General features: G+C 51.5%; 1 long non-coding RNA gene across 4 annotated transcripts in view; it reads left to right on the forward strand.

Annotated features, from left to right (window-relative positions):
* Positions 1 to 293: 293 nt before the first annotated feature.
* LOC129394006 (uncharacterized) overlaps positions 294 to 26,027 on the forward strand; it is a 184,211-nt gene continuing 158,477 nt past the window's right edge. For 2 of the 4 annotated variants that reach the window (XR_008621182.2, XR_010111358.1), the window contains exons 1-2: positions 294 to 504; positions 1,193 to 1,307. This is a non-coding gene — a long non-coding RNA (uncharacterized LOC129394006). The remainder of the gene's footprint in view (positions 505 to 1,192; positions 1,308 to 26,027) is intronic. The other 2 variants (XR_010111359.1, XR_010111360.1) reach the window with 2 other exon arrangements.

Below are 26,027 nucleotides of genomic sequence, written 5' to 3' on the forward strand. Positions count from 1 at the left end.
GCGTTCGGAGTCATTCCAAGCAGTCTTTAAATCCTGTGTGGCCTTGGGCCACTTCCTTTACCTCTCTGAGCCTCAGAGAACTTTCCATCTGCAAAATGGGAGAAATGATCAAAGGGCTGTTGGAAGGATCCAACGAAATAACGCATGCAAAGAACTTAGCACAGGCTGGCGTGACGCGGTCATGCAATAAACCGTACAATTGTCATTACTGTCATCAATAGAGTTTTCAGGGGGATCATCCTGTCTGTCATCATCTTCTCCAGGATGCTCCTGCTGGTTTTTAATGTTTCTAATCTCCTGTTGATTATTCTTGGGGTTTCAGCCAAATAAGTACTGCCAATTAAAGCTCTTGCTGTAGCTCCGGGTGGGGTTGCCATGGCAACGGGAGCAGGGATTTCACTTCTTCCTTGGAATACACACACACGTGTGTGAGTCTTTTTGTGGGTTTCTGCCCGTGTGTCTAGCTGTTACCAGAACTCCCTGCCGCGGAGCCGGAGGTAGCAGGTGGGAAGAGAGAGGGAGGAAAGTGGGGCATGGGGTGGCGTGTGGGGGCCCCTCCTCCTGCACGGAGCCCCCTTCAGCCTGGGAAGCCTTTGCCTGGGATGCTGCAGCCAGCGTTATGAGGGAACGAATGTGGGTTTCCCCGTGCAAACTTGCTCTGCCCCCGCAGTGGCCTCAGGGGCCCTGTCCAGCCTGGTTGGCAGGATGAGGCTGTGCTGGGTGACGGACAGCCCTGCCTGAGTCTTCAGAGCGTCACAGATGTGTGTGTGCCTGTGTGTTGTCTCTGTGTGTATCCGTGTATGTGTCTCTCTGTGTTCCTGTGTGTCTGTGTGTCTGTATGTCTTTTTCTGTGTATCTGTGTGTGTGTCTGTGCTTGTGTGTGTCTGTGTGTATTTCTGTGTGTGTCTGTGTGTTTGTGGTATCTGTGTCGCTTTCTCAGTGTGTGTGTCTTTTCCTGTGTGTGTCTGTGTGTCTCTTTGTGTGTACGTGTGTGTCTCTGTGCCGGTGACTCTGCATCTGTGAGTGTGTGTGTGTGTGTTGGGGGCTTGAGTTGGTCATCAAAGCTGAATCTCAGACAGGCTACAGGATTCTAAACTCAGCTCAGGCCTGGGGTTAATTGAGGTCCAGGGAGGGGCTGAGCTGGAAGCAGAGCTGGGGGCTCACTCTGACCTCTGGCTTCTCTGAATTCCAGATGCAGTCAGCATCAGGCCTACCCCGTGTCAGCACTGGGAGCTCCTGGAAGGAGGGCCAGCTCTTGGATGTGGGGATTGGCTGGGACTTTTTTCAGTTGAAAGGGTCAAAGTAGCGTGAGTAAAATTAAATAAATACATGGAAGAAAGAAAGAGAGAAAGGAAGGAAGGGAGGGAGGAAGGAAGGAAGGGAGGGAGGGAGGAAGGAAGGAAGGGAGGGAGGAAGGGAGGGAGGGAGGAAGGGAGGGAGGGAGGGAAGAATAAAGAAAGAAAAAGAAAGAAAAAAAGAACATCCCCCCAGGTGCACATGGAGACTCTGCGCTGGGGCCCAGTTACCCAGGGTCGAGGCCCAGCCAGCTTCACGCAGAGCTGGATCTGGGCTCTGTGAGCGTGGCAGGCCCGACTTTCTCCAGAAAAGCGTTTGGAGCCCTGTTGCTGGGCTGGAGCTGGATGTCTTCTGTAAAGGGGCAGAGCTTCTTGCTGGTAGTGTGGACACAGCAGATCTCATGGAAGGGTGGGACCAGCCTTGCTGGGGTCCAGCGCCCAGGCCTGGCCCACCCCAGGGCTTGGGGACGGTGGTCGTTGGCTGGGTCCAGGTCTCCTTTCCCCAGGGCTAGGGTAGGTAGCAAAAATGGATGTACAGTGCCTAGGACCACATGGGCAGGGAGACGGGGAGGCTGCCCCAGGACCCTGCATCCACACCTGGGGGACGGGCTTGCCTTTGCTGCTAGGCGAGGAATGCCCCCCTGAACAGAGCTTCATGTTCTGCGCCCGTGATGTGATCCGCAGTGTGCAGGGGCTGACGAAGGGGTTGTCGGCTGGGCTCTCTGTGAGCCTGTGATCTCCTCACCACCCCTGCACTGAGGGGAGGCAGCAAGAGAGGGGAGCTCATCTGGAGGAGTCAGTGCCAGCTTTGAGAAGCCTCAGCCCCTTCTAGACACCTGGCTCCTCAAGCCCCCTCCATGGGGAGGGGATGAGCAGGTCCTGTCCTTCCCAGGAAGCAGCGTCCTTGGATTTGGAGGGCAGGAGCCTTGGAGGGAGGTGCCAGCCTGCCTTGAGTTGGCCGAGGAGGGGGCAGCCCCTCCAGGGGTCATGCGATGGGCTAGGCAGAGCATAGCTTCCAACTGCTATAGCCAGACTTGCTTGGAAATGCCGTGGGTGCTGAGGGCTCTGAGGGGCCACAGGCAGCCCACGTGGCCAGCGGTCCCTCCCTCTCAGTTGTGATTCCACGTTCAGGGACTGTGTCTTCTTCGCTGCTGACGTCACAGAGCCAGCCCGGCTGGGTGGTTGGTGAAGGCCAGGAGCCTGGCTGATGGGGCCGTGGTGGGCATCCTGCTGTGAGTGGGGACGTCAGGGCTGCACAGCCAGGGGCGCTGGGAAAGGGACCCTGACATCTCTCAAGAGGGGAGAGAGGTCCTCAGCGGCTGGTGGTTGTGGCCAGTTTACACCTTGCTGAAGATAAGCCACCTAGATGTGACTGAGGGACTGAGGTGGCGCTGTGGGGAGAAGGGGACTGGGTCACTGCTCCTGCACTCGGGGAAGTCACACTACCCAGCACACATGTTGTTTCCTGAAGACACGTGCCTGTCTTGCCCGGCAAGAGACTATGACTGTAATAATTAAAGAAAGAGGTGAGAAACACGAAGGGTGGCTGTACAGTCAACAGGGACAGGTTTATTTTAAACAAACCTGAGAGGGGCGGCTGGCTGAGTTAGGTCAGAGCGCACTCTTTTATGGACTAAGAGTTTTTAAGGATTTAGGGTGGGAGAGTTTATTAGAAGCTTGGACTGCTTCTGTGTTTTTTTGCTGTGCTTATTTGAGAGGGAGAGTTGTGTGTGTGTTTCCATTCTTTAATTCTTACAATGACCTCACCCATTATGAGGCTCCCCCTGTGCCAGGCAGCGCATGGAGCTCCTCACATTATCCTCATGGAGGCCCCGTGGGCAGGTGTGAGGCGCCCAGCAGACAGGTGAGGCTCCAGGCATACATAACTTGTCCAAAGTCCCACGTCGCGGGTGACGGGAGCCGTAACCACTGTTTTCAAGGAGCTCCTCCTCCTCCCTGGGGCCCAAACAGCACCGGGCACATCAGGAAGTGGGTGGTGGGGTGGGGCGGGGGCCTGGGCTGGCCCCATGGGCTCATCCCTCTTCCCTGGACTAGGGACCTGCAGCAGGGGTGAGGTCTCTTGAGGGACTCCAAAGCCTGAGGTGCAGCTTCCAGCTCAGCTTGTTCCTCCATCAGGGCCAGGTGGGAAGGTGAGGAGTGGGCTCAGGGCAGACAGGTATGTGCAGGGGCGTGCTGTCTGCCTCATCCAGGAAACCAAAGGGACAGAGACGGGGTGACTCTTGAGGTTCTCCAAGGTGTCCATGAGCCGGAAGCACCCCCCTGCCCAGGCAAGAGGTGGGCACATCAGTGGGGCCTGCACTGCTGTGGACAGAGCCAGAGATATTCTGAGGGGCATTGACCCCACTGCCCCTGCTGCCCACTTCCCCCAGTCCCCAGTCAATCCTCCTATGACCTCATCAGGCCCTGCACAGCTCAGAGCAGCAGTTGAAGTTGATCCTGGGCACCTGTGCAAGCCCACCTGAGCTCCCAGGCTTATGTGAGGCATGGGCTCATCTGGGGAAGGGGCTGGTTGCTCATCACCAAAGGAGCGCAGAACCAGAGAGCCCTTCCCCTGGCCTGGCAGGAAGCCGGTGAGGAGGTGGATGGTTTTGCCAGAACTTCAACTTCCTTCTCACCTCAGGAATGGAGGATTGTGCCTGGGCATGCATGGTGTGTGCTGGCATGTGTGCTTGTGCATTTGTATGTGTACATGTGTGCTGACATGCACATGCGTGTGGAAGTACATTTGAACATGCATGTGCGCACACGTGTGTACATACGTGTATGTGTGCACATGTGTGCATACACATGAATACACATGTATGCATATGTACATTAATTGTGTGTGCACATGTGTATGTAGTACATTTGTGAGACAAGGGCTGGGCGCTGTGCCTCTGGACCCTCACCTGGCTCCAGGTGGAGCTGGGCAGCGTCCTTGGGAAGAGCTCCTGCCTTCTGAAGCCCCAGGAAGGGAGTCAGGACTGAATTTGTGCTGGGTGGCAGTGGCGGTTCCCAAATCTGCCTCTTTATAAGGATCAGCTGGGGAACTGGTTACAATTATGCCATCCTTGGCTGCATCTCCAACCTCTCTTCGGTGGGGCCTAAGATGCTGTATTCAACGAGCTTCCCCCAGGCAGTGCTGATGTTCAGTGCTCAGCCCGAGGAACCCACTGCGGAGCCCCCAGGGCGCCACAGCCCCCGCTTGTTGACCGCGGTTGTTTCTCTGCCTTCCTCTTATCTTGGGTTTCCTTGATAAACCACGTATTTCTCAATACCTGATAAGTTTTCAAGCTGTTTATTGCGTCGTTGTTTAGATAAAACAGGTAGAACATTTTGGGTTTCTTTTATTTGTGGGAGGAGGCCTTGGCTTTTAACCCTCCGCGGTCTGTTTCGAAGACCAGTGCTCTTGGAATATTTTCTTTTACATTTTGGAAATGTACATGAAGCTTCCTCATGATGATTCTTTGGCTTTGAAAGTGATGAGTTTTGTTTTCTGAATGAACCAGGGATTCACTGAATCAAGAGGTTTGACAAGCAGGATGAGATGTGGGTCCCGGGAATTCAGCCCGAAGGGCCGACAGCATCTGTTGTTGCGATGAATCAACTTCTCTCCTTTGCATCCAGAATGGTTTTAGCTATTTGGGACAATTGAGAAAATAGTCACTTACATCATTTTTGTGTCAGCAGTCCAGATGAGAAACCTGGTTGAGAAGCCTGTGGAAATTGTCTTCCAAGATGTTGACCCTGGAAAATTAGGGATTTACCCAAATGTCTGTATCACGGACTTCCCTTCCCCCCATCCAGAAATCTTAGCATCTCTGGAATCTTTTTGGGTTCCCATTGGTATTCCCTTTCTCATGGGCGGAACATCAAGTATTCTGTGGTTTGTTTTAAAACCATCTCCTCTGAGCCTCAAGGAAGTCTTGTGGTCACTGGTGTGCCTTTGAAGGGTAACTGCTTTCTGTCTAGTTAAATTTCCATTCTTTGGCCACACACCTTTTGTCTCTGGACACAAAGATTTAGGGAGACTTAACTGCTTTAGCTTGGCTTCTGTAATCATTTTGGTTTTTTGTCTCAAGTCTTTTCCTCACCAGGATACCACATCCATTCCTATGCTTGGACAGAATTATTCTCTTGCCCTCCTATTTAACTGGTAGGGCAAGAAACGCTAGTCATTCCACTGTGCAAGACTCATGATGCTTCTCCCCCTCCTTCAGAGACACTGGAAGCTCAGCCTCCTGCCCCTCAAAGCTGCTCCTACCTATGGGGCCTCCTAGTCCTCAGGGGCTCCTGGTCCCAAGCCATCTCTCTCCCTCCTCTCCGTCCTTATCCCCCTGCTTTGCTGCATGGAGGCCACTCTCAGGCCTGGCTTCTGTCTGCCCTGGGGTCTGGCTCAGGCTGTAGGCTCTGGCAGGGATGCTCTCCCTCTCCTATTAGCTGGCGAATGGCCCTGGCCTTTCCCATCCCAGACCCCATCCCACTCGAGGCAGCAGCCTCCCTGGACTCCCCACCCTCAGCTCCACCACTGTTGCCCATCACACTGGGTTTTCACTGCTGTTTCCCCAACAGGACTGAATCCTCCCATCTTCACGAAACATCCCCAGCTGCTGGCAGAGCTGGGCACAGAGGACGCGCACACTGTCTGTGTGTTGAACGGACAAATGGATGAACTTCCAGGAAAGCTGAGGATGGAACCTCAGAACATCTCATCTTCCTGTTTCATCTTCTGTCCCTTTCACTCTGCCTCATGTCTTTTACTTCTGTGATGTGGGCTAGCGAGTTGATATGAAAACACCCAGAATGAAGTCTTCTGGATTGTTCATTTGCATTATTGTTGCTTAGAAGCCAGGAGCAGGGAGTAAAGTCCTTTCCAGAATCTGTGCCTTGGCTCTCAGGAGGGAGCCACGGTACCCCTGTGAGGACAGTGCAGTGGGCACCGGTGGCTGCAGATCTGTGCGGATGGCCACGGGAATCGCCCAGAATGCACAGGCCTGGGTGGGGGTGATGGGGAGGGAGTCAGTACGATTATTTCCAAACTGGATAGACATTTCCTTTATCCTCCTGGTACTCAGCCAGATGACATTTCCTGGACCTCCTTGCAGTTAGGGGCAGCCAGGCGACTACTTTCTGGCCACGGATAGTGGGAGGAACAGGCAAAGTGCACCCCTTCTGGTTCTGGCCCATGACGCCCTCACAGTGTGACTCTGGATGGAGGGAGAGTGACTCCAAGGACCTAGAGGATGGAAGGACCTTGGTCTGCTTGGGAGGGAGCCAGCCAGGAGCACCATCTGTCCAGGAACACAAGTTTTGGATGGCTGCCTGGTGGTGAGATGTAACTTGGATTTTATGAAGTCACTAAGGTGTTGGGATTGTTTGTTATGGCAGTTGGTCTGAGCTGATGAATACACTTTCTAAGTCTCATTTGTGTCTGCACTGTTCCTGTCCTGTAAGCTGCTACCCAGCGTTGACCTGACCAACTCTTCCTCATCTTTCAGGAGATAGTTCAGGTGCCACATTTTCTGGGTTACTTTCCCTGATCCTCCTGAATCATCAGATGCCAGTTATCTTGGTTCCCCATTCCCTGGATTTACCTCTGTCATTGTGCTGTGTCTCTTGTGTCCTGAAGACCTGTTTACTTGTTTCTCTTCCAGTAACCTGTGAGCACTTGAAGGGTGGGAGGAGTGGAATATGCTTGTGACCTTGGTGCCTGGCTTGGGACATGACAGAGGTGGTGTTCAATGTGCTCTTGTGAAGCGGGAGGGGAGGAAGGAAGGCTGTGGAGAAGGGTGGGGGAGGGAGGAAGGGAGGGAGAGAGAGCTAGAGGGAGAAAGAGACAGAGAGAGAAGAGAGAAAACTCCTCAGAGTCTTTGAGCATTTCTCTGAAATTACAGTAACAAAACAAAGATCATAACACCCCAAATGCCCCAAATGTATATTTTTGGGACACAACTGAATTTATATTAAAAATAAGACTTCTCTTCCAACACCATTCAGCCATGGAGAGATTAGATCCTTTCCTTATGGGCCATGTAGGTTGATTTTTTCCATGTATGGGCTTGCTCTTAGTTCCGCCTTCACTCTTGCTCTTGCTAGTGCTCTTTCACTTCTCATCCATTCATCCATTATCCATCTGTCTATCCATCATCCATTCATCATCCACTCATGATCCATCCATCATCCATCTATCAGCCACCCATCCATCCATCCATCCATCCATCATCCATCATCCATCCAGCTAACAAAAAGGTGCTATGCGTGAAGTGCTGTTCAAAACAGATAAAAATCATTGCCATTAAAAACAACAAAAGTGTATGCCTTCATGGAGCATATGTTTATCCATTCTTCCCCCTGACTCTATCTATCTAATTCATTCATCAATCCACCCATCATCCATCCATCCAACTATCATCCAATCTCATTCATCTATCTGTCCATCCATTCATCATCCATTATCCATTCATCCATCATCCATTCATCCATTATCCATCCATCACCCATGTAACCATTATCCATTATCCATCCATCTATCCATCACCCATCCACCATCCATTCATATATCATCCAACAATCAGCCACCCATCATCCATCCATCCATCCATCCATCCATCCATCCATCCATCCATCCTCCATCCAGCTAACAAAGAGGTACTATGTGTGAAGTGCTGTTCAAAACAGATAAAAATCATTGCCATTAAAAACAACAAAAGTCTATCCCCTCATCGAGCACATGTTTATTTATCCATTCTTTTCCCCGACTCTATCTATTTAATTCATTCATCCATCCACCCATCATCCATTCATCATCCATCCATCCAACTATCATCCATTCATCATCCATCCATCTGTCCATCTGTTCATCATCCACCATCCATTCATCCATTATCTACCCATCATCCATTCATCCATCCATCATTCATCCATCCATCATCCATCTGTCAACCATTCATCCATCCATCCATCCTTCATCCGTCATCCATTATCCATTATCCATTCATTATCCATCCACCATCCATTCATCATTCATCCCTCTATCATCCATTCATCCATCATTCATCCCTCATCCATCTATCTATTATCCATCCACCATCCATCCATCATTCATCCATCATCCAACCATCCATTATCCTTCCAACTATCATCCACCCATCATTCTATCCACCATCCATCCATCATCCATTCATCATCCACCCATCACCCATCCATCCATCCATCCATCTATCCACCCTCCATCCAGCTAACAAAAAGGTAGTATGTGTGAAGTGCTGTTCAAAACAGATAAAAATCATTGCCATTAAAAACAACAAAAGTTGGCCGGGTGCAGTGGCTCACGCCTGTAATCCCAGCACTTTCGGAGGCCAAGGCAGGCGGATCATGAGGTCAGGAGTTTGAGACCCATCTGACTAACATAGCGAAACCCTGTCTCTATTAAAAATACATAGAAATAGCCGGGTGTGTTAGTGTGAGCCTGTAATCCCAGCTGAGGAGGTTGCAGTGAGCTGAAATTGTGCCATTGCACCTCAGCATCCCAGCCCGGGCCACAGTGCGAGACTCTGTCTCAAAAAAAAAAAAAAAATTTATGCTCTCATGGAGCATACATTTGTTTATCCATTCTTTCCCCCCTACTCTGTCTATCTAATTCATCCATCCATCTGCCTATCCATCCATTCATCTACCTATCTATTTATCTCTCTATGCATCTACCTATCATCTGTTTATTTACCTATCCATTGATCCATCCACCTGTCCATCTATCTATGCACCTAGCTATGCCTTTGTCTATCTATCTATCCATTCATCTATCCACCTATTCATCTATCTATCTATGTATGTATCTATGTATGTATGTATGTATGTATGTATGTATCTATCTATCTATCATCTGTCCATCCATCATCCATCCATCCATCCCATCCATCCACCCACCCATCTCTCTCTCTCTCTTTCTCTTTCTTTCTCTCTTTTCTTTCTTTTTCTTCCTTCCTTCCTTCTTTCCTTCCTTCCTTCCCTCTTTCCTTCCTTCCTTCCTTCCTTCATCACATAGTTGTGCTTGAAGTCAAAGCACATGACCACGTGACTGTTTTGGCCAATGAAATATGAGCAGAAGTGATGTGTGCCATCACTGGGCAAAAGTTTAAGAGCCAATTCTTGTTATGGCACATTTCTTTTCCTCCTCCATATTCTGCAACAACATTCTAGATGTTTTCTGCTTCATCAGCTTGGGTCCAAGAGTGAGGAACACTATGACGCCCAGAGCACTCCCTGCAGCCTAACACCCACTGCTCCCGACATGTGGTGTGAGGAAGGGTCAGAGCTTTGCTGTGCCCTGGTAGATTTTCCATTGTTGTTTCTATAGCATAACTTGGCCTAGTCTAGCTGATAGACATAAAGTGACAGGTTGTTTTCTAGATGCCTATGCCCATTTATATCCCCTGTCCTCAGTGTTTGGGAATGTCTGTCTTCCTCTAACCTTACCTGCCTGGAATTGTATCTTTTCATTTATGAATTTAAAAAAAAATCAGTTTGAAGGTGAAAGGGAATCTCATTTTAATTTCCATTTCTTTGATTAGTAGGGAGGTTGAACGTATGTGTGATAGACATTTGCTCTTCATTTTTATCATTTTGCTGTGTGCCTACTATGTGCTGGAAACACCGAACAGTGAGTAAGATGCAGTCTCTTCAGTTTAGCCCTACCCGGAAGAAATCAGCGTTCTGCTCAAGTTTCAGGTGTGCAAAGTGCTGGGAAGGAAATTCCCATATGGGATGGAAAGGTGCTGGGGTGGAGTTTCACTGCTGGGTGAAAAGCAGATTTACAAATGGTGGAGGGGATTGGGCCAGTGAAGGCAGGGAAGGGCAGCTCAGAGTAAAGGGAGCTCAGGATGCCCAGAGCCTGGTCAGCAGCTTCTGCCGGGCTGGCAGGTATAGGGCCAAGTCTGATTTATCAATGTGTGCGTCCTATCCTGCATCTCAGTTCACTGACACCTCTATTGCTGGTCTCCCATGTTGCAGGTGGGTGGCGGGGGCCAGGTGGGATCCCTGTGTGCCCCACTCCGGCTTTGCCTGTGCTGTGAGTTGGAGGCTCTGCCTCCTGACGTTTCTACTCAAAGCCCCTGCAGCGGGCACAGACCTGTCCCCTGCAGCAGCTCCTTACCCTGAGCCGATGCAACTGTGTCTTGCCACCTCTGGCCCCGTCTTTAAAGGTCAGCTGCCTATGTGATGATTTCAACCATTCTGAGGCACGTTGAATTAGTTTCCAGCAGTAAATGTGCTTTAGAATAAAATCCATTGGAGAGCCATGGGAAGTGGGATTTGGCTGCAGGGAGATGGTTCCCCCCGCCCCCTGAGCCTGGGTAAGGGCTGGGGGCTCCCTGGGAATGCTGCAGAGTGGCAGTGGTTCCCAAGGGGCCACTCAGGATTCCAAACGTTCTCCCACCTTTATGCCACCATAAATGATTCAGGTAAATTGCTCTGGCCTGTGAGAGGAAGCAGCTCTGGCAGAGGCCTTCAGTGTCAGGTTCACAGAGATAGGGGAGGGTGCGTGGGGACCGTTAAGGTTCCAGGTCCCTTAAGGTGCAGGAGATAGGGGGCCATGGACTCATTAGAGAAGGCGGGGTGGGTGCCTGGGGTCCCCCTCCAGTTCGCAGAGGGCTGAACCCTGGACATTTCACATCCAAAGGTGGAGTGACGTCTCAGGGGTCCTGTGTGTACAGAGCCCGGCCCAGAGCCTCTCACAGCCGGTTACAGGATTTGATGCTGACACTATGATGGTGTTTTGCTGACACAGGAATGCAGGCTCAGGAGCTGGTGTGAAGATCCTTCCACAATGCCTGCTACTCGGGCATCCAGAACTAAAGCACTGAGTCCTTCTTTGTTCCAGGAACTTCCTTGATTTAATTTTTCCGATTGGTGGGTGCTTCTAATTGGAGAACCTTCCAGAAAGCACAGCCTTTGAGAAGTGGCTGGATGGCCAAAGGGCTGCCAATATTCCCACCTGCCTTCCTCTACTCTGCCATTCTGACTATAAAATCCCCCTGAAGAAACCTTTGTCAGGTCTGATGCAGGCAGAGTATGTGGGGAGGTGTTGGGAGTCGGGGTTGAGAATGCTAGAAGCTTCATCGCAGAGACAAGAGAAGAGACAGCTGAGTGAGAGACAGTGAGTCAAGAGAGCTCAGCGGATGCCAAACCGGGAGCAGATGGAAGTAGGATGGCAGAGGCCCCAGGGCTTGCAGAAATCGTGGGGAAGCCACAGGGTACCCCACAGGCACAAGCGAGGGTGCTGGAATTCATTTTTACCAAACCTTACACCTGGCTTACCTGTGAATCCCAGGGGCTACAGAGCAGCTGGCACACAGCTGGTGGTGGAGGCACATCTGTGCGGAGGTTCACTATGGTCTCCAGCCTGGAGCACAGACATCCCAACCCGGGCTGCAGGGTGAGCACTCGAGTTTGGGGCTCAGATGGTGGGCTGGCCTGATGGAACAGACAAGAACTGAGGAGATTTTCACCGCTGCTGGAGTACCGGACTGACGGGGGACGGAAGCTGTGCGTGGACTGACGGGGGACGGAAGCTGTGCGTGGACTGACGGGGGACGGAAGCTGTGCGTGGACTGACGGGGGACGGAAGCTGTGCGTGGACTGACGGGGGACGGAAGCTGTGCGTGGACTGACGGGGGACGGAAGCTGTGCGTGGACTGACGGGGGACGGAAGCTGTGCGTGGACTGACGGGGGACGGAAGCTGTGCGTGGACTGACGGGGGACGGAAGCTGTGCGTGGACTGACGGGGGACGGAAGCTGTGCGTGGACTGACGGGGGACGGAAGCTGTGCGTGGACTGACGGGGGACGGAAGCTGTGCGTGGACTGACGGGGGACGGAAGCTGTGCGTGGACTGACGGGGGACGGAAGCTGTGCGTGGACTGACGGGGGACGGAAGCTGTGCGTGGACTGACGGGGGACGGAAGCTGTGCGTGGACTGACGGGGGACGGAAGCTGTGCGTGGACTGACGGGGGACGGAAGCAAGCTGTGCGTGGACTGACGGGGGACGGAAGCTGTGCGTGGACTGACGGGGGACGGAAGCTGTGCGTGGGCCACCACCCCTTCAGGGGCACAGTTGCCACTGGCATGCCTGAGAGTTTGTTTTTAAAAGAATGTCTTTCAGAATTCGTGATGAAGAACCCAAAAGCAAATGCAACAAAATAAAAAATAGACAAATGGGACCTCCGCACAGCAAAAGAAACTATTAAAATATCAACAGAGTAAACAGACAGCCTACAGAAGGGGAGAAAGTATTTGCAAACTGTGCATCTGACAAAGGTCTGATTTCCAGAATCTATAAGGAACTTAAACAAATCAGCAAGCAAAAACACCAAATAATCCCATTGAAAAGTGGGCAAAGGACATGAACAGACACTTCTCAAAAGGAGACATAAAGTTTGCCAACAAACACATGAGAAAATTCTCAACATCACTAATCATTAGAGACGTGCAAATCAAAACCACAATGAGACAGCATCTCACGCCAGTCAGAATGGCAATTATTAAAAAGTAAAAAAAATAACAGATGTTGGTGAGGCTTTGGAGAAAAGAGAATGCTTATCCATTGTTAGTGGGAATGCAAATGAGATCAGCCCCTGTGGAAAGCAGTTTGGAGATTTCTCAAAGAACAAAAAACAGAATTATCATTCGACCCAGCAATCTCATCACTGGGTATATACCCAAAAGAAAATAAATGGTCCTACCAAAAAGACACCTGCACTGAAATGTTTATTGAAGCACTATTCATAATAGCAAAGACATGGAATCAATCCAGGTGCCCATCAGGGTGTATTGGATAAAGAAAATGGGGTACATATACACCATGGAATACTACACTGCCATAAAAATGAAATTGTGGCCTTTGCAGCAACGTGAATGCAGCTGGAATCCATTATCCTAAGCTAATTAATGCAGAAACAGAAAACCAAACATCACATGTTTCCAACCGTAAGGGAGAGCTAAACACTGGGTATGCACAGACACAGAAATGGGAAGTACAGACACTGGGGGTTTCTAGACAGGGGAGGGAAGGGGGCAAGGGCTGAAAAACTACCTATCAGGTTCTATGTTCGCCACCTAGGGGGGTGGAATCATTAGAAGGCCAAACCTCAGCATCATGCAATATACTCACGTAACAAACCTGCATGTGTACCCCCTGAATCCAAACAAAAACCCAGTCTTTCTCTTTCCAAAACCCCAAAGCAAACCCGTCAAAAAACTTTCCAAGGAAAACACAATCCCTAGACAAACAGCTATGTTTTCAGCAGAGCAGATGCCAGCCTGGGAGACACAGAGCTGGTGGCCTTCCACACCCACGGCCAGCCCCAGGCTGCTCAGAAAAGGCCACTGGGCAAGGAGAGGTGGGGACCTGGACCCTTGGGTCCCATTGGCCTCTCTGTCAGAGGCTTTGCCCCCAGCCCCGGCTTCTGAGAAGCTGTTTTCCTGGAGAAGGCCACAGCGGTTCTTCTCAGAAACCTTGTTCTCCCTTTAATGATTCAGCACGCGTGCTGAGTGGGGTGCAGGTGGCATGAGTGAGATTGGATGTGGCTAACCTTTAATGCCAGCAGAAAAGCTTAATAAAGTGACATTCAGCCTGAGCTGCAGCCTCTGTAGCTTAATGGTGCACCTCGAGGTGGCTGCTGGAGACCCCATTTGTTTGGCAGCAGGCAGGCCAACCGTCCGGAGCCTCTTCTGGTCGGGGTGGGCCACTGGGATGCCGTAGATTGCAGGCATCTGGGGGCCCTGGCTCTTTGAGGGGCACTGTGGGGTGGGTTGTGCCCTTGCCGTCAGCCTCAGGGAAAAAGAACACTGGATTTGGAGTCTGGAGAGCTCCTGGCAGCTTCCTGCCTCCCCTACTTTCCAGCAGTTTGCTCTGGGGTGAGATTCCTTGGGGTCCTGAGCCTGTTTCCTCACTCATCGGGTGTAGTTAAGAGCTACGCACTTTTTATATGCGTGTCCTTTCTGCACAGTGACACCCACAGTCCTGGGGACAGCAGCCGTCTCCAGCCTCCGCACTGTCTGGCACCTGCACCTGCAAGTCCAGGTACAGGATGTCACTGTGAGGTGTTCACTGACTGACTGACTGACTGACTGACTCACTCACTCACTCACTCACTCATTCCTTCAACATGTTTTTGCTAGGTGTGTGGTACAGGCCCGATCTGGCACTGGGGCTTCTGAGTGAGTCTCTGGCCGGCAGGCTGCAGGCGGCACACTTGTTGCTGAGCTTTCCGGACTCTGGGACTTGGAAGCAGCATCCCAGTTTCAGCCCTCAAGGGCACCTTGCCTCGACCCCCTTTCTTGTCCTTGCTCCCTCTCTCCCTGCCCCCATATCTCCCTTCTCCTCCTGTCCCTTTCTTCAGTAGCTTTTGAATCCCTCCTATGTGCCAGGTGCTATTCTAGGCATGGGGGCGAGGGGTGGCTTAGCAGCAAACAAAACAGTCAAGTCCCCACTGTCCCTGCTACCAGGAGGGGCCCGGGATTGGGCGGCCCAGGGCCCCACGTAGCAGTTCCTAGAGTCTGGGCCCAGGGAACTCCACACTTTAAGCAGTGTGGGCCTGCCTTGATCTGCCATCTTTTCTTGGCTCTCTTTGTCTGTCCTGCATGCTTCACCAACCCCCAGGCTGGCCAGGAGCTCTTCAAGCCCAGATGTCTGTGACTTGTGCACACTAGAGAATGGGGCATTGCCGTGGAGGGTGAGCCTTTCAGACTTGGGGATGCTTCTGGGCTGAGATGGGGACTTGATGGGAGCGTAGACCCCATGTCTCTCTCTGAAGATGTGACTCTGTAGGTCAGTGGAGGAGCCCAGCAGTTCCTTCTGATGCAGATGGTCTCCTGATCACAGCCTGGGAAACATGTGGTGCTGGAGTCCATTGAGATTGAATCCTAGCCTGCCATTGTGACTGTGTGGGCTTGGGCAAGCACCAATAATTGTGGACTGTCTGTGATTTCACCCTATTTTCAAGCTAACAGGTGAGCCTGCCACCCTTCCCTTGATGCTGGCAGAAGACATGAAATTCCTGGGGCAGAGACAGCTGTTGTTGTTACTTGCCACCCAGCAGGCAGCCCAAGTTTCATGGTCCTCATGGGTCCCCTTTGCCTCTAAACCCCATGGCTGTGATACTGAGAGGCCCAGGTGGATGCTGCATATGTAGGGGGTCTGTGTCCCAGCCAAGGACCCCATCTGAGGGAACCCTGTCTTGCTGAGTGGACTACAAGCACACCTGCCTGGCCTTTGCCCTTGAGGGGGACATTATCTTTATTACACTGGAGTCCAAACAAGCCTGCCTCTGCCCTGGAGGGAGAGAGCCTCTATCTTCCAAGGTTGTTCACTATTCAAACATTCCTGGAAAGATAGTCCGGAGCAAACACTATAGATGGCTATATCCAAGATGAGCAGAACCACCAGGGATCCAGAAGACTGTGTCTCAGGAGCAAGTGACTCAGCCCTGCTGAGCTTCTTCCTTTGTCTGTAGGAGGGGACACAATAGTGGTGTCCACCCCAGAAGGCCACTCCATTACCTCCTCCATTACCCCCTCTAGTCCCTGCCCCACCCCCTTGCCCATCCAGGGGTGGGGATGGGGAGGCGGGGGGAGGAGCAGGGCTTTGCAGACTTGGGTGATTCCGTCAATTTATTGTCCTTTTGTAAACCCTGCTGCTTGTTTGGGGCTGGCTGCTCCTTCTAGCCCTGGTGAGCCAGGGCCCCTGCTTCTGGTGCTGCACCCTGGCCTCCTGAGGTGCCCCTGGCTCACAAGGCCTTCTCCAGGGAGGTGTGACAGATGACTACGGAGTGACCCTCCCAGCTGCTCACAGAGCTGACAGCCGAGAGACTCTCAGAAATGCCTTTTCTGTTTCATTGTCTATCACTTATGTACAGCAATCTAAATTTCTAGCTGTTAATGAAAGATTATAGATGTGTTAAAAATATCCCCAAAAACCTCTCTTCTTTGCACTTGGATTGTTAATTAAATTCCCAAGCTTCATTTTCAGGTTTTAATGAACAGCACAGGGTACTTCATTGGCATATTGGCCTTGCGTGTAGTACCCTCCCTCGGCCCCTCTCGGGGGAAGCTCTTAGAACAGGTGTCTGAGTGGAGGGTCCCAAGGTCCCGACATGGCTGATGGGCTCCCACGAGCCTCCTCTGGAGGGTGACAGGGGTTGCTTTGCAGGCGCTGCTGCCAGGTAGGGACTCGGAGAGACACTTGTCCTCATCAGAGTTTGTGCGTTCTTGGTGATCGGGTCCGTGTCCTTAGGGGCTGGGGTTGCAGGCCGGCAATGCCAGGAGCATTTTATCAGCCTTCTGGTGCCACACTTGCAGTCTGGGAAGCTGCTGCCACCTGAGCTGTGCTTCCTGGCTGAGGACATTGTGCAAACAATAGCTTCCCTTAGGCAGGGAGCCATTCAGTGCAGATCATGGTGCCTGCGCTTTCTCTATGAAATTAGAATGAACATAGAAGTAACAAAGCAATAGTATCAGCTTCAGCTCATTTCAGCTCCATGAACCTTTGCAGAGCACCTATGATGCGCTGGGCACCTTGCCGAGTGCCTGGGATCTGAAGAGCCTCGTGGCAAGATGTGGGTGGGTTTAGCTTCTAAGGTCTACATAGGTTAAAAAAAAATTGCATACTAGAAATCACTCTGAACTTGCTGCCAGATCTCGATGTGGGCCCTTGGAAGTGCAGGGCCTGAGGATCTCCTCTTTCATTCCTCTGTGTATTCCAGCTGTGGCTTCCCTGCTGAAGTGTCCTTCACACTGGACAACATCTAGTTTGGACAGGAGTCACGGCTGTGAGGGAAGCTAATACAGAGATTGCTATTATTTTCCCCACCCTGCAGCCCTGATCCTATGCAGTTGAGTTCTTAGAAGTTACATTTCCATATAAGGCTAATGGCTTATCCAGGCAGCAAAGTTAAGGAGAGAGCGGGGAGAGTTAGCATAGGTTTAAGTGCCCTGCAGGAGGAGACAGTTTGGGAGGGGGAGTTAGAATGAAGATTCAGGGTCTTGCAGAGAGAGGGCAGCTAGAAACAGCTTCTGGGGTACACAGAGAGGCATTTGGCCCCCCACCTTGGGGCTTGGGAAGACTTCCAGGAGGAGATGGCATGCTGCTTCCTAAGGGCCATACTTCCTATTTAGGAAGATAATGAATATATTTGGAGCAAGAATGAAAGGAAGTAAACATCTAGGTACATGTGAGTACCTTGTCTGCTGTACATGAACACCAGACTGTGAACACTGTGTCCTCAGTGCCTAGCAAAACACAATTGCCTAATAAATATTTGTGGAATGAGTGAAAGACCATTAATTATTTTCTACTTTGAAAAGGAGACTTTAACTCTCCTCTCCTGAATCCAGTGGTTCTTTTTTTAAATTTTATTATTATTATACTTTAAGTTTTAGGGTACATGTGCACAATGTGCAGGTTAGTTACATATGTATACATGTGCCATGCTGGTGTGCTGCACCCATTAACTCGTCATTTAGCATTAGGTATATCTCCTAAAGCTATCCCTCCCCCCTCCCCCCACCCCACAACAGTCCCCAGAGTGTGATGTTCCCCTTCCTGTGTCCATGTGTTCGCATTGTTCAATTCCACCTATGAGTGAGAATATGCGGTGTCAGCATCTGGGGTGTCGTAGCTACCAGGAAAAAACTCAGCAGAGGCAGCTGCAGGAGCAAGGGGCAGGGGAACACGGAGACTGTCTGCTGGGGGCTCCTGAGCCTGGCCATGGCTGCGTGCCGGCCTCCTTGCCTGCAGCAAGGCTGCAGGTGAGCAGAAAAGTGAGATTGACTGCCACGGCGCAGCTGCCCACCGCAGGTCCAGCCCAAAGCCTCTCACACCCTAAGCACCATATTTTGCCCCATCACCCCAGGGGACATCTGGCAATACTTGGAGACATTTTGGTTGTTACAAGGGGTAGGCTTCGGGGTTAGGGGTGAGAGATGTTGTTAAACATTCTACCATGCACAGGTGGACCACCCCGGCCACCTGACACGAAAGAGATTTGTCCCGCCCAAGATATCAATAGCGACGAGGCTGAGGAAGCTGCACCAATGCTGCTTGGGGTGTCAAAGGCTTTGGGCTGGACCTGTGGTGGGCAGCTGCCCAGTGGCAGTCAATCTCAATTTTCTGCTCACCTGGAGCCTTGCTGCAGGCCAGGAGGCTGGCACGCAGCCACGGCCTGGCTCAGGAGCCCCCAGCAGACAGTCTCCGTGTTCCCCTGCCCCTTGCTCCTGCAGCTGCCTCTGCTGGGTTTTTTCCTGATAGCCCTGACACCCCAGATGCTGACAGACTGCAGGGAGGCCCCGCCATGCCTGGCTGGCTAGGGACCCCATCCTGGGCGCTGAGAATTCAGCACTTGGCCTCAGAAAGCAGTCTGCTCCTTTTTCTCTCACATTTCCAGGATGCAGCCTGGCCTGAGGCCCTAGGAGTAGGGGAGGGCAGGGTAATCTGCAGGGCAAAGCGTTCAAGTCCCACTCTGCTTACGCTCTTTTGGTTGTTGCCCAGCACAGATGATCAAGTCCAGGGTGGCCACACTCAGGGCAGGGTTTGTGCATTCCCTAAGTCTCCCCAACTCTCAGGCCTTGCTCTCCCTCAGCTCTGAGGACCACACGGCCTTGTGGAGCAGGAACCAGGGAAGGGAGGGAGGGTGGAACACCCCCCATCCTGCCGCTGGATGCTCCAGCCACTGCCTGGATGCACCACACATACTGTCTCCACCGCTGGTCTTCTCTGCCCCCCTCTCCCAGATAACGCCACCCCAAGTCCTATCTGTGCTTCAAGCTCCCTCCAGAGCCCTCCCACCCCCAGCCCATGCTCAATCTCCCTTGCCATCCTGTGGCACTAATGGGGCACATTGCAGGGTTCGGTCTTCAGATGACCTCTCTCTGGAAGCACCGCCTCCTTAACCAGCTGCAAGCTGCAGGATGGCAGAGCCACGTGCCCCTCCCAGAGACTCACACGTGCAGTGAGTATAATGTGTTGAGGACGCTCTGCACGCCAGGTCCCCTGCCAAGTGCTCTGCCTGTGTGGTCACAACAGTCTCATGAGTGACGATGCTGTCATCTTGACTGATTTCCATATGAGAAGCAGAGGCTTGGTGAGGAGAAGACACTGCTACCGATCGTGCAGTACAAAGGGGTACCTCGTCTGGCGTGCATCCCGGGAACAGCTGTGGGCATGCGGTGGGCACTCAAAGAAGACTTGGCCATGTGAGATGATGCTGATATGACCAGAGCTAAGGGGGTACCCCGTGACCCAGGCAGGTGGCAATCGTGCGAGGTCCAGGAAAATGTTGCTCGAATTTCTCAAGGGTCTCTGTTCTTTCTCCTCTTCATGTTGGGACACTTTCTACGTTGCAAAGTTGGCAGCAGGGTGGAGGGGACAGAGAGTGCACGTGTTTCTCTGTCTCCCAGAGGTGGACGCCTCCCTTGCCTGCTGGGGGCTGAGCCACTGTGCCACCATCTGTGCTGCTCATGGCTGAGCAACTCAAAATGTACTGACCGTGGCTCATATTCTGGGCTTTGAGTCGTCTCTGTTGTACAGCGTGTGTCGGACACACTGCTCAGGGATTAATTGGCTGCTGCTCAGTGAGCACTTAGGCTGGGAGATGGGCTCGATTCCATGCTAATGTGGCCTGGGAACTGTGGCGCCCAGCCCCAGGGGCAAAGGAGGACAAAGGAGGACAGCTACGTGACCCAGAGGTTGGGATGGGAAGAAATGTCTCTATCTGAACAGGCTGGACAAGAACAGTGCTCTCTCTTAGACTGGGAGCCACAGACCTAAGGGGCTGCTGTGTCCCCAGGTGCCTCAGTACAGGATGTTCCTTTTGTTCAGTGCCAGAAATGATTTTCCCCTCTATTTGGGATGTTCTTCCCAGCACAGCCAACACGAGGAGCCACAGAGTAACAGCATGTTCCATCTTGCTGGGGTCACAGGTGAGCCAGCATCAGCTTCTGGCCCACTCTCCTTCTACAGCTCACAGCTTTACTTAGCCAGGAAGGTTTGGGCTAATGTGGGCTGACCAGGCACAGGCGTGCGAGGGCCTTTGGGTCTTCTTTGTGCAAAAGCGCTAGAAGAATCGTACAATTTAGGGCTGATCAGGCCCAAGGAAAGTGATCCAACTCTCCCATTGCACAGATGAGAAAAGCAAGGTCCCAAGAAGGCAGAAGGGCTGCCCAGGGCCAACAGTAGGTGGGAAACTTGAGATTAGAGATCAGGATTCACAGGATCCAGCAACCCCGCTTCTGGATGTAAATCCAAGGGAAATGAAGCCAGTATGTCCAAGAGACAGGTGCACTCTCATGTTCGTTGCCACACTGTCCACAATAGACAAGATATGGAAGCAACCTAAGTGTCATCAACAGATGAGTGGATAAAGAAAATGGGGTAGAGATACACAATGGAGTATTATTCAGCCATAAAAAAGAGGGAGGCCAAGGCAGGTGGATCACTTGAGCCCAGAAGTTCAAGACCAGCCTAAGCAACACAGTGAAACCCCCTCTCTACTAAAAATACAAAAATTAGCCAGGTGTGGTGGTGCATTCCTGTAGTCCCAGCTACTTGGGAGGCTGAGGTGGGAAGGATTACCTGAGCCTGGGAAGTTGTATTAGTTGGTTCTCATGCTGCTAATAAAGACATACCTGAGACTGGGTCATTTATAAAGGAAAGAGTTTTAATGGACTCACAGTTCCACAGAGCTGAGGAGGCCTTGCAACGATGGCAGAAGGCAAGGGAGAAGCAAAGGCACATCTTACATGGCAACAGGCAAGAGAGTGTGTGCGGGGGAACTGCCCTTTATAAAACATCAGATCTCATGAGACTTATTCACTACCACGAGAACAGTATGGGGGAACTGCACCCATGATTCAATTATCTCCACCTGGCTCTGCCCTTGACGTGGGATTATTACAATTCAAGGTGAGATTTGGGTGGGGACACAGCCAAACCAGGAACAATGCTTTGCAACCTTCAATCCAATCAAGTTGACACTCTATTAACCATCACAGAAGTTGAGCCAAGTTTATGCCACTGCACTCCATCCTGGGCTATGGGAGTGAGAGACCCTGTCTCAAAACAAACAAACAAACAACAAGAAAGAGGGAAATCCTGTCATTTTCAACAACACGGATGGACCTGGAGGACATTATGTGAAGTGAAGCAGGAGACAAATACCACAGAGAGACAAATACCTTATGACCTTACTTATATGTGGAATCTAAAACAGTTGAACTCACAGAAGCAGAGTAGAATGGTGGTTACCAGGGCCTGGGAGGAGGAGAGATGTTTGGGGAGAATTTGGTCAAAGGACATAGAATTTCAGTTAGAAGAGAGGAATGAGTTCAAGAGATCTATGACATAACATGGTGATTATAGTTAACAACAACGTATTGCAGTCTTGAAGATGTGCTGAGAGCAGATGTTAAGTGTTTTCACCAGAAAATAATGATAAGTATGTGAGGTGATACATGTGTTAATTAGCTCGATTTAGCCATTTCACAGTGTCTGCATATTTTAAAACAACATGTTGTACAGGATAAATATATACAATCTTTTTGGTCAAAACAACGACAACTCAGGAGTCACAGTTTCCAGTGTGTGCTTATGGCTGGCTGCCCAGCTCTAAGCTGGCGGGCTACAGTCCACACCAGGGCTGGCACCACAGTGAGGTAGATGGGGCACCGAGGGGGTAACATTTAAAGAGGAATTACTCTCAGGGCCCTGCAAGGGCCTGCCTCGCCCCACTCTATTCCCGACTCTGGTCCGTGCAAGTGAAGGAAGATGCAAGCTGGGGGTTGCTCAGTTAGCCTCCAGGCACTCCAAATTCCCCCTTGGTGAAACAGGACTTGGCCTGGGGTGCTGGCACTGCCTAGAGTCTACGCATATCATGAAATACATCAAAATGAATCTCAACGCAACTCACTGTAAATCTCCTTTAAAAATACGCGAGAACGGCCAGGAGTGGTGGCTCACACCTGTAATCTCAGCACTTTGGGAGGCTGAGGCGGGCGGATCACCTAAGGTCAGGAGTTCAAAACCAGCCTGGCCAACATGGCGAAACTCCATCTCTATTGAAAAATTACAAAAATTAGCCTCGGACCACTGCACTCCAGCCTGGGCAACAGAACGAGACTCTGTCTTTAAAAAAAAAAAAAAAAAAATATATATATATATATATATGATACAGGCTAGGCACAGTGGCTCACATCAGTAAATCACAGCACTCTGGGAGGCTGGGGCAGGAGGATCACTTCAGCTCAGGAGTGTGTGACCAGCCTGGGCAACATAGTGAGACCTCATCTCTATTTAAAAAACATGTATACATGAGACACATCTTTGCCGCTAGTCCCTTCATCCGGGGGTTCAGACAGTGTCCTCCAGGCCCACTTTCTCTTTTTCCTGCTTCATCTCTGCTCCTTTGTGTTGGCCTGGTTTTCTTATTGGCTGTGCCTTCATGGTGGCAATATGCTGCCTCAGTTCCGGCAACACTTTCCTCCAAGCCTCTCTCCCAGCAGCCCCTGCAAAAGTCCCATGGCATTTATTTGCTCAGCTTGGATCACATGCCCATTGCTGGACCAATCACTATGGCCAGAGAAATGCAGTGCTCTGATTGGTCAGTTTTGAATCACATGTCCCTTCCTGGGATCACGGTGGGAGAGGACACCACCCAAACTAAATGTCTAGCGGTGGCGAGGGGCATTCCCAGGAGAAATCAGAGAACACTTATCAAAAGGCAGGGGCGAGGACAAAGCAGCCAGAAGATGCAGTGAGCACCCAAGGCAGTACCACCAACCAAGAAAGACCCAAGTCCCCCAGGCAGACACACCCCACTGTGCTTCTGAACCTGTGGGTCATTCTCCACACCCCACCCACCTGAGTTTTCAGACCCCATCCCTGGGTACAATTCAGATTTAAATACCAGTTCAGTCCAATCTGGTAGAATTGACTATAGCTAATTTAGTCCTGGAAGTGAAATTTCAAAGCGGCATTTAATTTAGACTTAATTATCATGATTTCCAGTGGTCTTGCAGGTATTAATTGTTTAAAAACACTTAATGAGACTTAATTAGTTCATCTAAACAAGCCACAGGCCAGGAGCAATTTGTTGACACCGCAGTCAGACAACTCTGGGTGCCTGCCGGGGCAAGGCACAGATGCAGATTGGGAGGGGACGGATGGGGAAAGGCTGATGGGCTTGTTCTCACCTTCAGAGAACCCCTGTGTGTGATTTTTCATGACCCTCTACCTCCTCCCACCTCTGGGGTTCCTAGATTTGAAAGGAACATTGCCACATTTTCACTATGTCCTCTGGCCACTGAGCTGAGCCCTTGGCCCCTACCTCCTCCTTCCCAAGCTCGGGAGAGTTTCCGGGGCTTCCAAAGAGAATCTTGTGATTCTCATCATGTCTGCTCATGTTCTACCCTTTGATGGATGGTGAGCTCAGATCCTGGGGCGGAGTGAGGATGTGACTTCTCTCTAGTCAGGCCGGTTTTCAGGCCTCCTGACCCCAGGCTCTGTCCACCATCTTTCAATGTTGTACCACTGAAATCCCCTTTTCTTCCAATGCTCCTATCCTGGGCTGCGCTGTCACTGAAGTGTTGTGGTGTTGGGTGTTGGGATCCAACAGCCTCTGACCCTGAGTAGCTAGGTGACTTTGGACAAGAGTTTTCACCCCTCTAAATGGTGCATCATCACATACAGTGTGGGTATGAACTGGCAGTCACAGGGGCCCTTTGGGAGGACTGGGCTAGGGCAGGAGAGGTGTTGTCTGCACAGAGCTGGCCCAGTGCCCACATCCATGTTAGATATTATTATTGTTATTATTAGATCTGCAACATTTATTATTTCAGTACTAACGACGGGCAGGCACCTCGCCAAGTTCTGTGCATGCAAAGACAAACACACTGTCTCTGCCTGTGGGGAGACAAGTGAATAGACAATTACGATTCAGTGTGATGTTAGCTTTTGCAGCTGTCTTGCTTCAAATGGGATTAAGGTGGTCCATTTTATCTTGACATACCTTCCGCTGTGTCAAGGGCTTGGACTGTGATGAGCCCAGGTGCTGTGAGAGCACTGAGACGGGCCGAATCTCTTGGTGGAGGGAAGTCAGGGGAGGCTTCCTGGAGGAGGTGCTGATGAATGTCTCTTCTGCCATGAGAAGCCACCTCTCCCCTGTTCCCATTGGGATCGGGGGCTGAAGCTCTTTAGGCTGCAGACTGAGCCTGTTTCATCTCCGGGTTGTGTGAAATCATCATGGGTTCAGGAGCGTGGGACACCCTCCAGCTGTGGCCCCATCTCCCGGAGCAGCCATGCCTCCTACTGACTTTGTGGTCCCCCTGCAGTGGGAACTCGGTCACGTAGGGTCCCTGGGGAGCAGGGGTTTGGCCCGTGAACTGACAGAGATGTGGGGCCTACACCTCCATGGCATCAGGGGAAGGAGGGCTCCTACCTCAGGGAACGGAGAGAGAGGATGTGCTGGGGGAGTCTGGGAACAAACAAGTCGGGGGGCTGGGCTCTGACCCCAGGCCAAGTGTAGAGAAGGTTGTGAGACCACTTGAGGTCATTGCCAGAAGCAACACCACTGCTGCCTCTTTTTGGGTTTCTGAGGGAGACAGATCTGGGATTGCATCTTGGCCAACCCTGGGCACTGCTGCTAGCCTTTGTGGACCTCCGTTTGATCTCTTTAAAGTGGGAAGAGTTGCACCTATTTCTTAGGATCCTTGTGAGATAATCCAAGAAAGATGCCTTTCCGGGGACCAGCACCTGGTGGATTTTTAGGGGGGCTTCCTCCTGCCCACTGCCTAGCCGACACTTCCCCTGAAGCTCTTTCAGTGTCTCCTATTTACCTCTCAGTCTCCTGAAACCTCTGACCAAGAAGTCGGCCTTCCACCTACCAACCAAAGGCGTTTTTAATGCCCCAAATGAAACAGCTGCCTTTCCAGGCATGTTTCTGCCTCTCTTAGTTCGGAGCATCCCCGGAGCATTGAGCTGTCTTTGGGGTCTAGGTCTTGCTCCTCCTCCAGCCCTGAGCATAGCCCAGGCTTTGGGGACCATGAAGCCACAGGTGGGGTCCGATTGTGCCTGTCTCCTTCTAGAGCTGGGGCTCCGAGGCTGATGTGCTTATGTGTTGTTCTTTTTTGAACCTGTATTGGCTTTGGTTTGTGCCCTGGTGGTGGCAGTAGCCACTGTGGCAGGAGCGGCAGCGGTGCCCAGTGAAAGATTCCATGGATGCGGAGGCGGTGCCTTGTGGCAGCAGCGGGGGCTCCAATGGCCCCTTTGTCTTCCCAATGGCCTGGCTTCTCCACACGCTCACTCCCACCCGTGCACCCGGCTCCTCAGGGACCGCTGCGGCACAGAGGCGACCTCTGACTCTGCCCTTAGTTTTCCTTCCACTTGAGGGGCCGGTCAGGCTCCTGGGAGCGATTGGTCAGTCTCTGGGCGAGGCGGGCGGCAGATGCAGAGTCAGTATTAACGATCGCAGAATTATTTCTTGGCCAAGGAGGCTGGGGACAGAGTGTGTCACCAGGGCAATTCTGGTTGGCTAATTGGGCAATTTAAAACACAGGGTTTGAAAGGCCGGCCGCTCTGCCCGCTCTGGGAACCCAGCAGTTTAGGAGATGGATGTGTGTTCACGCAGTGGTGGTGGGTCCTTCTGGGAGTCACACGTCAGGACTAGGGGCAGGACAGGGTGGCGGTCC

The sequence above is a fragment of the Pan paniscus genome, chromosome 1, assembly GCF_029289425.2.
Source record: "Pan paniscus chromosome 1, NHGRI_mPanPan1-v2.0_pri, whole genome shotgun sequence".
Classification (NCBI taxonomy): Eukaryota; Metazoa; Chordata; class Mammalia; order Primates; family Hominidae; genus Pan; species Pan paniscus.